A 13312-nucleotide genomic window follows, 5' to 3' on the forward strand; every position below is an offset into this window, starting at 1 on the left:
GGAATGGTCCCGGCTCAGCCTGTCATTGCTTTGTACAGACTTCCCATCCCCCACTGTTCACAGTGATCCCAGCCCCAGGAATCCCCTGTATGCCCCCTAATCCCCCCAGTGAATGCAGCCTATGTCCTCCTTGAGGCTTTAGAACAAGGAAACGGTTGGAGTAAAAACCCGGAAACCTTTCTGCTGTTGGTCCAATGGGGAGATCTCCTTGGGTCAGCAGATCTGCAGGAGCAGCATGGAGGACCGCTAGTCCCTGCGGGGACACCGGCAGGTTGGACAACACGAAGCGGGGTGGGGGCAGGGAGATGACCTCTAGTCTGTAGCCCCTGGACACCACGTCTCTTACCTGAGCTTCTGAGATGTCTGCTGACCAGGTGACCCCAAAGGCCAACAGACGTCCCCCCACTTTAGGAAATGGGGGCTTCCCTTCAGGAGGTTTAATAGGACTAGTCTGAAGGTTTGCGGATTAGGGGCCCCAGGATTGTGACTGAACTGGGCCCCTGGCCTAGGTCTGGTCTTGGAGGATGAAGCTTGGGAGAAAAGAAAGGAACTCTGATTGGCTTCCGAAGTGGGAGGAGTTTTTCCAGCTTGATGCCTTTTCTGCTGGGGCCAATGAGAACCCTTCCTGCCAGTGACGTCCTCTATGGAGATGTCTGAAGAGGCACCAAAGAGACGTTCACTATCAACATGGCGCCCCGAATGCAGTGTGATGTTGCTGCAATTGTCGCATGGCAAGACGCATGAGAATTGCGGGATGACGTGTGTGTTACATCGCACCTGGCTGAAGGCACCAAAGAGACGTCCACCATCAGAAGACATATATACAATGTTCTCTCTATATTGGGGTGTCACCCCCCCCATCATATCTGTATATACAATGTTCTCTCTATATTGGGGTGTCACCCCTCCCCCCATCATATCTGTATATAAATGTTCTCTCTATATTGGGGTGTCACCCCTCCCCCATCATATCTGTATATACAATGTTCTCTCTATATTGGGGTGTCACCCCTCCCATCATATCTGTATATACAATGTTCTCTCTATATTGGGGTGTCACCCCTCCCCCCATCATATCTGTATATACAATGCTCTCTCTATATTGGGGTGTCACCCCTCCCCCCATCATATCTGTATATACAATGCTCTCTCTATATTGTGGTGTCACCCCCCCCCCCCCCCATCATATCTGTATATACAATGTTCTCTCTATATTGGGGTGTCACCCCTCCCCCCATATCTGTATATAAATGTTCTCTCTATATTGGGGTGTCACCCCTCCCCCATCATATCTGTATACACAATGTTCTCTCTATATTGGGGTGTCACCCCTCCCCCATCATATCTGTATATACAATGTTCTCTCTATATTGGGGTGTCACCCCTCCCCCATCATATCTGTATATACAATGTTCTCTCTATATTGGGGTGTCACCCCTCCCCCATCATATCTGTATATACAATGTTCTCTCTATATTGGGGTGTCACCCCCCCCCCCCATCATATCTGTATATACAATGTTCTCTCTATATTGGGGTGTCACCCCTCCCCATCATATCTATATATACAATGTTCTCTCTATATTGGGGTGTCACCCCCCCCATCATATCTGTATATACAATGTTCTCTCTATATTGGGGTGTCACCCCCCCCATCATATCTGTATATACAATGTTCTCTCTATATTGGGGTGTCACCCCCCCCCCATCATATCTGTATATACAATGTTCTCTCTATATTGGGGTGTCACCCCTCCCCCATCATATCTGTACATACAATGCTCTCTCTATATTGGGGTGTCACCCCTCCCCCCCATCATATCTGTATATACAATGTTCTCTCTATATTGGGGTGTCACCCCCCCCCCCATCATATCTGTACATACAATGCTCTCTCTATATTGGGGTGTCACCCCTCCCTCATCATATCTGTATATACAATGTTCTCTCTATATTGGGGTGTCAGACCTCCCCCATCATATCTGTATATACAATGTTCTCTCTATATTGGGGTGTCACCCCTCCCCCTCATATCTGTATATACAATGTTCTCTCTATATTGGGGTGTCCCCCCCATCATATCTGTATATACAATGTTCTCTCTATATTGGGGTGTCACCCCTCCCCCATCATATCTGTATATACAATGTTCTCTCTATATTGGGGTGTCACCCCTCCCCCTTCATATCTGTATATACAATGTTCTCTCTATATTGGGGTGTCTCCCCTCCCCCATCATATCTGTATATACAATGTTCTCTCTATATTGGGGTGTCACCCCCCCATCATATCTGTATATACAATGGAGAGAAGGGTTGGGATTGGTGGGTCGGAGGCACGGAGGAGACCTTCGCCATCAGAAGACATGGAACCTCGCGTTGGTGGTGTAGTGGTTAGCATGGCTGCTTTCCCAGCAGCTGACCTGGGTTCAAACTCTGCCCCTTCTCTGGTATGTTCTAGGCCAGCGGTGACCAAACTTTCCAGTACGGGGGGGCCGAAAAAATAAACCCCCCCCAGCAAAATAACACTTCTTCCCCCAAGCAAAAATAGACCCCTCCCTCAACAATAGATTCCTCCCACTGCATTAATAAATCCTCCAGCAGCCAGTACCACACCATGCAGCATGCACCATGCAACTCCTCCTTCAACCATAGACCCCCCCCAGCAATAATGACCCCCTCAGCAACATAAGACTTCCCACATCATGCAACAATAGACCCCTCCCTCAAGATTAGATCCCCATTAGCAACGATAGATCCCCCAGCAGCCGGGATCAATGGACCCTCCAGCACCCCTTGCCATTACATACATTTTGAACAGGGAAAAAAAAAGCCCTGGTCACATGACCACTGATCCTTCCCAGCCCTGGCTGTTCTGAAATGTTTAAAGGGATGACTGGGCGGGGGCGGGAAGGAGTTCAAACAGGGGCGGACTGACCATTTGGAAACTCAGGCACCACCCGGGGTCAGTAGGGGGCCCCATGAGATGCCCCTGGTACCTTTTTCATAGGCTTTTTTGAGTTTGACTTTATTCTCGCGCAGGCGTGGGAGTTCAGTCATCCTGACATTGATGAAATTCTGTACTAAGTTGCGCGGGTGCAGTTAGTTAGAAAGTCATCAAACAAAAAAAAAACACACAAAAAAAGAAAAGATTTGGAGGAGCAGCATGGAGGACTAGTAGTCTATGCGGGGACAAAGGCAGGTTGGACAACATGAAGCCCAGGGGGATGGTGTAGGGAGCAGAACTCCAGCCTGTAGCCCCCGGACACCACGTCTCTTACCTGAGCTTCTGAGATGTCTGCTGACCAGGTGACCCCAAAGGCCAACAGACGTCCCCCCACTTTAGAAAGTAGGGAAATCCCTTCAGGAGGTTTAATAGGACTTGTCTGTAGGTTTGGGGATTAGGGGCCCCAGGATTGTGACTGAACTGGGCCCCTGGCTTAGGTCTGGCCTTGGAGGTTGAAGTCTCAGAGAAACGTCAGGAACGCTTCTTGGCTTCAGAAGTGGGAGGAGTCGTCCCAGCTTGAGGCCTTTTCTGCTGGGGCCAATGAGAACTCTGACTACCAGCGACGTCCTATATGAGGTTGTCTAAGGGTCAGGTTGGGGGCACAGAGGAGACCTTCACCATCAGAAGACATGAGCACGAAGCGTTCTTCACATGGCCGCTCCACAGACCAACATCTCACACAAAGAGTTCTCCTCATGTTCACAGACAGGACACTCATGTGGGAAATAAGATGGACGACATCCCCGAACCCGTCCAGCCAATAATGTACAGCTGAAGACATCATCTCTAATCTCTACTGGACATCACTGATTTACCCCGCTCCGCGGGGGCGGGCCTTATACATCAGAGGCCACACATGGGCAGCACAGAGGCTTATTGGTTAGCCTTGCAGCACTGGGGTCCTTGGTTGAAATCCTGACCAGGACCCTATCTGCATGGAGTTTGCATGTTCTCCCTGTGCCTGCGTGGGTTTCCTCCGGGTACTCCGGTTTCCTCCCACATTCTAAAAACATGCAACCTCGTGTTGGTGGTGTAGTGGTTAGCATAGCCGCTTTCCAAGCAGCTGACCTGGGTTCGATTCCCAGCCAACGCAATATCCAACATGGCTGCTTCGCCTCCTTAGTATTGGCGTGATAATTCTGATACTAATATTATTTATAATGATAATCATCCTAATAATAATGGCAACAATAGGATTAGAAATTGATTTTTTATTTGTAGGTGAGAAGCAAATACAACAAAACGCAGATTCCGCATACATTATAACCAATGACATGGCGGTAGAGGTCCTGTACTATGTGTACCATGTGATTGGTTGATGGATGAGAAGATTACGATTTATTGAATTTGTTGCGCACCTATAAATAAAACAAATAAAAAATGATTATTTCCATTCTTAATACTATTATTACCATTATTATTAGGATTATTATCATTATAAATATTAGTTTCATTATTAACCACATGCCGCTCAGTCACTGTATAAATACGGCGGCACGGCTGGGCAAAAGCACGTTTTAAAACGTGTGTTTTGAAAACAGGTAAGGGGCACGGCGAGGCGCGCCACCGCCCTACCTGTCCCGCCGATCACAGCTGCGGATGTCAGTCGCTACCGGCTATGTCCCGGCGATCGGTGGCAATCGCTGACAGAGAGCAGGGCTGTAGTAGCTGTGCTTTCTGTCAGTTCCCTGACAGCTCCAGGACAAGCTGATTGGGACAGAAGAGTTTCTCTCTCCTGATCAGCACAGTACACCCCTACCCCCTCCCCCCCCACCCCCTAGTAAAACACTCCCCCTCACACGGTTAACCCTTTCCCTGAATAATAAACTTAACCCCTTCCTCCCCAGTGCCATTAGTACAGTGTCCGTTTTTTTTTTGTTTTTTTTTGCACTGATCACTGTATTGGTGTCACTGGGGATGTCAGTGACAACAAGTCAGTACCCCCCAATGTCAGAATGTCCGCCGCAGTCCCACCACAAGTCGCTGATCGCTGCCATAAGTCGCTGATCGCCGCCATAAGTCGCTGATCGCCGCCATTATTAGTATAAAAAACCATTAAAAATCCCAGTATCTTTCCCGCCATTTGTAAACGCTATAACTTTCATGTAAACCAATTAATTTACGCATATTGGGGTTTTTTTTTTAGCAAAGACGTCGCAGAATGCATTTTGGCTGCAATTTATGACTAAATTTGTTTTACATTTTTTTTTACTGGACATGTTTTATAGCAAAAAGTCCAAATTATTGTTCTTTTTTCCCTCAAAATTGTCAGCATTTTTTTTTAAGGCGATCAAATACCACCGAAAGAAAGCTCAATTTGTGGGGAAAAAAAGGATGTAAATTTCATTTATGTACCGTATTGCATGACCGCGCAATTGTCCGTTAAACTAGCGCAGCGCTGTATAGCAGAAAAATGGCGTAAATTGCAGTATCTCTCCCATAGTTTGTAGACGCTATAACTTCACACAAAGCAATCAATATACACTTATTGGGATTTTTTTACCAAAAACATGGAGCAGAATACATTTTGGCCTAAATTTATAACCAACTTTGAGTTTACTATATATTTTTTATAGCTGAAAGTAAAAAATATTGTTTTTCTTAAAATTTTTTGGTCTTTTTTTGTTTATAGCGTGAAAAATAAAAAGCGCACAGGTGATCAAATACCACCGAAAGAAAGCTCCGTTTGTGTGAAAAAAAGGACGTAAATTTTGTTTGGGTGCAGCATTGCATGACCGCGCAATTATCAGTTGAATTAGTGCAGCGCCGAGTAGCAAAAAGAGGCGTGGTCATTAAGGGGGGTAAATCCTCTGGCGGTCAAGTGGTTAACAGCTTCCCGACCGCCCCATAGCTGAAATACTGCTACAGGGCGACACGGGTGTACAAAATCACACACACACACACACACGTGATATTGTATTTGTGGTAGGGGGCGCACGAGAGGTGTGTACGCGCCCTACAAGCGCCGCCATTGGTGGTCGTGGCTGTCAATCACCAGGTGCGGGCCGGTTATCACTCACCGGTGCCGGGTGTTTGCTGAGGATCTCCGACGAGGAGAACTGTTTGTAAACAAAACATTTCTCCTCCCTGTCGGATCGTGTACACTGCTTTGGATGGCTGAGAACAGCACAGCCATGCAAAGCAGTGTGATTACAGTGACGCTCACAGACACAGGACATAGACAAAAAGCACACAGTTAACCCTTTGATCGCCCCCAGATGTCAATCTCTTGCTGCCTAGTGCCATTAGTACAGTGTCAGTGTTATTTTTAGCACTGTATTGGTGTCCAGGAAAAATGAATATAAACTTACTTGTGATTCACAGAGATGTTGATTTTAATTATGAAAAAGTTTGCTGGCTCCCAATCACATTCTCGTCTGCATGTGTGGTGACGTGTTACAATTAGAAATGGGTGCCGCGCCCTATAGATGAAGGAATCTCTATTTTGAACACTGGCTGTATAATATTTCCCCAGACCAATGGTGTAGTAGGGATTATACCCGGTAACAATATATATTCAATGAGGTGCTGACAATCTTCTAGTATAACCTCCATTCAGCTGCATACAAGGGTTTCCCCCCCTTCATGACCAGGAACAATAGGGAGATGGAGCAAGCAGTGTAAGGAGGGAGATCCCACCATTCCTACACATGGTCACATCCAGGAAGTATATAGGAGAGCCATCAACTCATCCCATCCTAGAGGAATCTATTCCATCTCCTCCCAGGAAGCCATGTCAGCCTAATATTAGGCTTTGAGGAAGGTGAGCGCATAAAAGAGCGACTATCCAAGTCTATTCTCTGTATACAGCTCTCCCATCAGCAGGCAGAAAACACATTGGACTTTAAGCACCTCCCACCATATAGTCCAATGACGGGCGCAAGGCGGTTCTCTCGTTCTGATAGGACGTCATATGACGTCCTCCCACTCTCACTGCGCATGCGCGGCTCAGGGATCGCGCACCGCGGCGATCGCCGGTGTGCTGTGTCCCTCGGACACAGCGGATCACGGAAAGAGCCGAAGATGTTGGCTCGGTCATGTGATCAGCTGTGTCCAATCACAGCTGATCACATGTAAACAGGGACATGCCGGTTATCGGCATTTCTCTCCTCTCGAGCTGTCACGCTGACAGAGGGGAGGAGCGGAGAGCCGGTAATCGGCATTCCGCGGAGGGGACTTGTACACTGATCATCAGGGCACTGATGATCAGTGTAGCCCCAACAGTGCCACCTGTCAGTGTCCTTCAGTGCCTCGTGCCAGTGCCTATCAGTGCCACCTATCAGTGCACACCAGTGCACATCAATGCCACATATCAGTGCCCATCTAAGCTGCTTTTCAGTGTCATCCATCAGTGCCAGTCAGCGCCACTTATCAATGCTAATCAGTGCCACCTATCAGTGCTGCCAATCAGTACCACCTATCAGTGCAACTCAGTGCTGCCTATCAGTGCTCATCAGTGCCGCCTATCAGTGCCTGTCAGTGCCAGTCAGTGCCGCCTATTAGTGCCAGTCAGTGCTGCCTATTAGTGCCAGTCAGTGCTGCCTATTAGTGCCAGTCAGTGCCGCCTATCAGTGCTGCCTATCAGTGCCATATATCAGTGCCCATCAGTGATGCCTGTCAATGCCCAGCAGTGCCACCTACCAGTGTCCATCAGTGCAGCCTATCAGTGCCCATCAGTGCAGCCTCATTAGTGCACATCAGTGAAGGAGAAAAATCACTTATTTAAAACATTTATAACAAAAACTAAGAAAAAACTTTTTTTTTTCAAAATTTTCAGTGGTTTTTGGTTTGTTTAAGAAAAAATAAAAAACCCCGAGGTGATTAAATACCACCAAAATAAAGCTTTATCTGTCACAAAAAAATGATAAAAATTTCATATGTGTACAGTGTTGCATTACCGCGCAATTGGGGTGTGTCCTGTATACGGTATATATGTGGGGTGTGTCCTGTATACGGTATATATGTGGGGTGTGTCCTGTATACAGTATATATGAGGGGTGTGTCCTGTATACAGTATATATGAGCGGTGTGTCCTGTATACAGTATATATGTGGGGTGTGTCCTGTATACGGTATATATGTGGGTTGTGTCATGTATACAGTATATATGTGGGGTGTGTCCTGTATACAGTATATATGTGGGGTGTGTCCTGTATATATGAGGGATGTGTCCTGTATACAGAATATATGTGCGGTGTGTCCTGTATACAGTATATATGTGCGGTGTGTCCTGTATACAGTATATATGTGGGGTGTGTCCTGTATACAGTATATATGAGGGGTGTGTCCTGTATACGGTATATATGTGGGGTGTGTCCTGTATATATGTGGGGTGTGTCCTGTATACAGTATATATGTGGGGTGTGTCCTGTATATATGAGGGGTGTGTCCTGTATACGGTATATATGTGGGGTGTGTCCTGTATACAGTATATATGTGGGGTGTGTCCTGTATACAGTATATATGAGGGGTGTGTCCTGTATACAGTATATATGTGTGGTGTGTCCTGTATACAGTATATATGAGGGGTGTGTCCTGTATACAGTATATATGTGAGGTGTGTCCTGTATACGGTATATATGTGAGGTGTGTCCTGTATACGGTATATATGTGAGGTGTGTCCTGTATACGGTATATATGTGGGGTGTGTCCTGTATACGGTATATATGAGGGGTGTGTCCTGTATACGGTATATATGAGGGGTGTGTCCTGTATACGGTATATATGTGTGGTGTGTCCTGTATACGGTATATATGTGGGGTGTGTCCTGTATACAGTATATATGAGGGGTGTGTCCTGTATACAGTATATATGAGGGGTGTGTCCTGTATACGGTATATATGAGGGGTGTGTCCTGTATACAGTATATATGTGGGGTGTGTCCTGTATACGGTATATATGAGGGGTGTGTCCTGTATACAATATATATGAGGGGTGTGTCCTGTATACGGTATATATGAGGGGTGTGTCCTGTATACAGTATATATGTGGGGTGTGTCCTGTATACGGTATATATGAGGGGTGTGTCCTGTATACAATATATATGAGGGGTGTGTCCTGTATACAGTATATATGAGGGGTGTGTCCTGTATACGGTATATATGTGACGTGTGTCCTGTATACGGTATATATGTGGGGTGTGTCCTGTATACGGTATATATGTGCGGTGTGTCCTGTATACGGTATATATGTGAGGTGTGTCCTGTATACGGTATATATGTGGGGTGTGTCCTGTATACGGTATATATGAGGGGTGTGTCCTGTATACGGTATATATGAGGGGTGTGTCCTGTATACGGTATATATGAGGGGTGTGTCCTGTATACGGTATATATGAGGGGTGTGTCCTGTATACGGTATATATGTGCGGTGTGTCCTGTATACAGTATATATGAGGGGTGTGTCCTGTATACAGTATATATGTGTGGTGTGTCCTGTATAAAGTATATATGTGTGGTGTGTCCTGTATACAGTATATATGTGGGGTGTGTCCTGTATACGGTATATATGTGGGGTGTGTCCTGTATACGGTGTATATGTGAGGTGTGTCCTGTATACGGTATATATGTGAGGTGTGTCCTGTATACGGTATATATGTATTTTGTGTCCTGTATACGGTATATATGAGGGGTGTGTCCTGTATACAGTATATATGAGGGGTGTGTCCTGTATACGGTATATATGTGGGGTGTGTCCTGTATACGGTATATATGTGGGGTGTGTCCTGTATACGGTATATATGTGGGGTGTGTCCTGTATACGGTATATATGTGAGGTGTGTCCTGTATACGGTATATATGTGGGGTGTGTCCTGTATACGGTATATATGTGAGGTGTGTCCTGTATACAGTATATATGTGGGGTGTGTCCTGTATACAGTATATATGAGGGGTGTGTCCTGTATACAGTATATATGTGGGGTGTGTCCTGTATACAGTATATATGTGGGGTGTGTCCTGTATACAGTATATATATGAGGGGTGTGTCCTGTATACAGTATATATGTGGGGTGTGTCCTGTATACAGTATATATGAGGGGTGTGTCCTGTATACAGTATATATGTGAGGTGTGTCCTGTATACAGTATATATGAGGGGTGTGTCCTGTATACAGTATATATGTGGGGTGTGTCCTGTATACAGTATATATGAGGGGTGTGTCCTGTATACGGTATATATGTGGGGTGTGTCCTGTATACGGTATACATGTGGGGTGTGTCCTGTATACAGTATATATGTGGGGTGTGTCCTGTATACGGTATATATGTGACGTGTGTCCTGTATATAGTATATATGTGGGGTGTGTCCTGTATACAGTATATATATGTGGGGTGTGTCCTGTATACGGTATATATGTGGGGTGTGTCCTGTATACGGTATATATGTGGGGTGTGTCCTGTATACGGTATATATGTGGGGTGTGTCCTGTATACGGTATATATGTGGGGTGTGTCCTGTATACAGTATATATGTGGGGTATGTCCTGTATACAGTATATATATGGGGGGTGTCCTGTATACAGTATATATATGTGGGGTGTGTCCTGTATACAGTATATATGTGGGGTGTGTCCTGTATACGGTATATATGTGGGGTGTGTCCTGTATACGGTATATATGTGGGGTGTGTCCTGTATACAGTATATATGTGGGGTGTGTCCTGTATACGGTATATATGTGGGGTGTGTCCTGTATACGGTATATATGTGGGGTGTGTCCTGTATACAGTATATATATGTGGGGTGTGTCCTGTATACAGTATATATGTGGGGTGTGTCCTGTATATGGTATATATGTGGGGTGTGTCCTGTATACAGTATATATGTGGGGTGTGTCCTGTATACAGTATATATATGTGGGGTGTGTCCTGTATACAGTATATATGTGAGGTGTGTCCTGTATACAGTATATATGTGGGGTGTGTCCTGTATACGGTATATATGAGCGGTGTGTCCTGTATACAGTATATATGTGGGGTGTGTCCTGTATACGGTATATATGTGGGTTGTGTCCTGTATACAGTATATATGTGGGGTGTGTCCTGTATACAGTATATATGTGGGGTGTGTCCTGTATACAGTATATATGTGGGGTGTGTCCTGTATACAGTATATATGAGGGGTGTGTCCTGTATACGGTATATATGAGGGGTGTGTCCTGTATACAGTATATATGTGGGGTGTGTCCTGTATACAGTATATATGTGGGGTGTGTCCTGTATACAGTATATATGTGGGGTGTGTCCTGTATACAGTATATATGTGGGGTGTGTCCTGTATACAGAATATATGTGCGGTGTGTCCTGTATACAGTATATATGAGGGGTGTGTCCTGTATACAGTATATATGTGGGGTGTGTCCTGTATATATGTGGGGTGTGTCCTGTATACAGTATATATGTGGGGTGTGTCCTGTATATATGAGGGATGTGTCCTGTATACAGTATATATGTGGGGTGTGTCCTGTATACAGTATATATGAGTGGTGTGTCCTGTATACGGTATATATGAGGGGTGTGTCCTGTATACGGTATATATGTGCGGTGTGTCCTGTACACAGTATATATGTGGGGTGTGTCCTGTATACGGTATATATGAGCGGTGTGTCCTGTATACGGTATATATGAGGGGTGTGTCCTGTATACAGTATATATGTGGGGTGTGTCCCGTATACAGTATATATGTGGGGTGTGTCCTGTATACGGTATATATGAGGGGTGTGTCCTGTATACAGTATATATGTGGGGTGTGTCCTGTATACGGTATATATGTGAGGTGTGTCCTGTATACAGTATATATGTGGGGTGTGTCCTGTATACAGTATATATGAGGGGTGTGTCCTGTATACAGTATATATGTGAGGTGTGTCCTGTATACAGTATATATGTGTGGTGTGTCCTGTATACGGTATATATGTGGGATGTGTCCTGTATACAGTATATATGTGGGGTGTGTCCTGTATACGGTATATATGAGGGGTGTGTCCTGTATACAGTATATATATATGGGGGTGTCCTGTATACTATATATATGTGCGGTGTGTCCTGTATACAGTATATATGTGGGGTGTGTCCCGTATACAGTATATATGTGGGGTGTGTCCTGTATACGGTATATATGAGGGGTGTGTCCTGTATACAGTATATATGTGAGGTGTGTCCTGTATACGGTATATATGAGGGGTGTGTCCTGTATACGGTATATATGTGCGGTGTGTCCTGTATACAGTATATATGAGGGGTGTGTCCTGTATACAGTATATATGTGTGGTGTGTCCTGTATAAAGTATATATGTGTGGTGTGTCCTGTATACAGTATATATGTGGGGTGTGTCCTGTATACGGTATATATGTGGGGTGTGTCCTGTATACGGTGTATATGTGAGGTGTGTCCTGTATACGGTATATATGTGAGGTGTGTCCTGTATACGGTATATATGTATTGTGTGTCCTGTATACGGTATATATGAGGGGTGTGTCCTGTATACAGTATATATGAGGGGTGTGTCCTGTATACGGTATATATGTGGGGTGTGTCCTGTATACGGTATATATGTGGGGTGTGTCCTGTATACGGTATATATGTGGGGTGTGTCCTGTATACGGTATATATGTGAGGTGTGTCCTGTATACGGTATATATGTGGGGTGTGTCCTGTATACGGTATATATGTGAGGTGTGTCCTGTATACAGTATATATGTGGGGTGTGTCCTGTATACAGTATATATGAGGGGTGTGTCCTGTATACAGTATATATGTGGGGTGTGTCCTGTATACAGTATATATGTGGGGTGTGTCCTGTATACAGTATATATATGAGGGGTGTGTCCTGTATACAGTATATATGTGGGGTGTGTCCTGTATACAGTATATATGAGGGGTGTGTCCTGTATACAGTATATATGTGAGGTGTGTCCTGTATACAGTATATATGAGGGGTGTGTCCTGTATACAGTATATATGTGGGGTGTGTCCTGTATACAGTATATATGAGGGGTGTGTCCTGTATACGGTATATATGTGGGGTGTGTCCTGTATACGGTATACATGTGGGGTGTGTCCTGTATACAGTATATATGTGGGGTGTGTCCTGTATACGGTATATATGTGACGTGTGTCCTGTATATAGTATATATGTGGGGTGTGTCCTGTATACAGTATATATATGTGGGGTGTGTCCTGTATACGGTATATATGTGGGGTGTGTCCTGTATACGGTATATATGTGGGGTGTGTCCTGTATACGGTATATATGTGGGTTGTGTCATGTATACAGTATATATGTGGGGTGTGTCCTGTATACAGTATATA

Source organism: Staurois parvus, unplaced genomic scaffold (assembly GCF_062004578.1).
Source record: "Staurois parvus isolate SC_StPar_1 unplaced genomic scaffold, SC_StPar_1.0 ptg001933l, whole genome shotgun sequence".
Taxonomy (NCBI): Eukaryota; Metazoa; Chordata; class Amphibia; order Anura; family Ranidae; genus Staurois; species Staurois parvus.